This window comes from Schistocerca serialis, unplaced genomic scaffold (genome assembly GCF_023864345.2).
Source record: "Schistocerca serialis cubense isolate TAMUIC-IGC-003099 unplaced genomic scaffold, iqSchSeri2.2 HiC_scaffold_974, whole genome shotgun sequence".
Classification (NCBI taxonomy): domain Eukaryota; kingdom Metazoa; phylum Arthropoda; class Insecta; order Orthoptera; family Acrididae; genus Schistocerca; species Schistocerca serialis.
The window spans coordinates 1-2,500 of record NW_026048600.1 but is presented as its reverse complement, the minus strand read 5'-3'; positions in this window follow the sequence as shown (position 1 = coordinate 2,500).

The following is a 2,500-nucleotide window of genomic DNA, read 5'->3' as shown; positions in this document are numbered from 1 at the left end:
TACACGTTGGGACCCGAAAGATGGTGAACTATGCCTGGCCAGGACGAAGTCAGGGGAAACCCTGATGGAGGTCCGTAGCGATTCTGACGTGCAAATCGATCGTCGGAGCTGGGTATAGGGGCGAAAGACTAATCGAACCATCTAGTAGCTGGTTCCCTCCGAAGTTTCCCTCAGGATAGCTGGTGCTCGTACGAGTCTCATCCGGTAAAGCGAATGATTAGAGGCCTTGGGGCCGAAACGACCTCAACCTATTCTCAAACTTTAAATGGGTGAGATCTCCGGCTTGCTTGATATGCTGAAGCCGCGAGCAAACGACTCGGATCGGAGTGCCAAGTGGGCCACTTTTGGTAAGCAGAACTGGCGCTGTGGGATGAACCAAACGCCGAGTTAAGGCGCCCGAATCGACGCTCATGGGAAACCATGAAAGGCGTTGGTTGCTTAAGACAGCAGGACGGTGGCCATGGAAGTCGGAATCCGCTAAGGAGTGTGTAACAACTCACCTGCCGAAGCAACTAGCCCTGAAAATGGATGGCGCTGAAGCGTCGTGCCTATACTCGGCCGTCAGTCTGGCAGTCATGGCCGGTCCTTGCGGCGGCCGCGAAGCCCTGACGAGTAGGAGGGTCGCGGCGGTGGCGCAGAAGGGTCTGGGCGTGAGCCTGCCTGGAGCCGCCGTCGGTGCAGATCTTGGTGGTAGTAGCAAATACTCCAGCGAGGCCCTGGAGGGCTGACGCGGAGAAGGGTTTCGTGTGAACAGCCGTTGCACACGAGTCAGTCGATCCTAAGCCCTAGGAGAAATCCGATGTTGATGGGGGCCGTCATAGCATGATGCACTTTGTGCTGGCCCCCGTTGGGCGAAAGGGAATCCGGTTCCTATTCCGGAACCCGGCAGCGGAACCGATACAAGTCGGGCCCCTCTTTTAGAGATGCTCGTCGGGGTAACCCAAAAGGACCCGGAGACGCCGTCGGGAGATCGGGGAAGAGTTTTCTTTTCTGCATGAGCGTTCGAGTTCCCTGGAATCCTCTAGCAGGGAGATAGGGTTTGGAACGCGAAGAGCACCGCAGTTGCGGCGGTGTCCCGATCTTCCCCTCGGACCTTGAAAATCCGGGAGAGGGCCACGTGGAGGTGTCGCGCCGGTTCGTACCCATATCCGCAGCAGGTCTCCAAGGTGAAGAGCCTCTAGTCGATAGAATAATGTAGGTAAGGGAAGTCGGCAAATTGGATCCGTAACTTCGGGATAAGGATTGGCTCTGAGGATCGGGGCGTGTCGGGCTTGGTCGGGAAGTGGGTCAGCGCTAACGTGCCGGGCCTGGGCGAGGTGAGTGCCGTAGGGGTGCCGGTAAGTGCGGGCGTTTAGCGCGGGCGTGGTCTGCTCTCGCCGTTGGTCGGCCTCGTGCTGGCCGGCGGTGCAGGATGCGCGCGCCTGCGCGGCGTTCGCGCCCCGGTGCTTCAACCTGCGTGCAGGATCCGAGCTCGGTCCCGTGCCTTGGCCTCCCACGGATCTTCCTTGCTGCGAGGCCGCGTCCGCCTTAGCGTGCTCCTCCGGGGGCGCGCGGGTGCGCGGATTCTCTTCGGCCGCCATTCAACGATCAACTCAGAACTGGCACGGACTGGGGGAATCCGACTGTCTAATTAAAACAAAGCATTGCGATGGCCCTAGCGGGTGTTGACGCAATGTGATTTCTGCCCAGTGCTCTGAATGTCAACGTGAAGAAATTCAAGCAAGCGCGGGTAAACGGCGGGAGTAACTATGACTCTCTTAAGGTGGCCAAGTGGCGGCGGTGTGGCTGCATCCGGACTTGGCTTTTCGAAGTGCGGTTTTGATGTAGTCATGCTGCTGCTGCGAGGTACCTTCCTTGGGTTATAGTTACAGGGAGAGTGATGCGCAATACATGGGCCTAGCCCTCTTAGCCTCTCCTCTCCTGCGGTCTTCTCCCCTTCTCGTGGGCCCGCTGATTTTCGCAGAGTGGAAGACCGCACCAGGGGCTTGGGGGGGTTACCAGCCCCCCCTCGCACTATCCCTTTGTTAGTTGGGGGCAGTAATCAAAGAATAAGTGGTGGCCCTTCCGCTGAAGGTGCCACCCCAACTCCCCCAGCACCTAGCCGGCCAACCGGCCGTGCCGAAAATCTTGTACCTTTTGCAGCTGTATACGCCTGTAGTGAGTGCCACCGCAGCTTCACCACCAAGAATGGTCTCGGGGTCCATCGCCGCCGCCAACATCTTGCGGCCGCCAACGCGGAGATCGTGACGGAGAGGCATCGCGCGAGGTGGACGGAGGAAGAAGTCCTGTCGCTCGCCAAGGCGGAGGCCGAATTGTTCCTTGAGAGGGACGCCCGGTTCTTCTTTGTTAATCAAGAGCTCATCAGGATGTTCCCCGACCGAACGCTTGAGGCAATCAAGTGCCGACGGCGGCAAGCTGCCCACAAGCAGCTTGTCCGCCAGTTCATGGAGGCGCTTGAGATCGGTCGGGGGGAAGAGCCGGCGTCCCGCCGGGGAGCAGC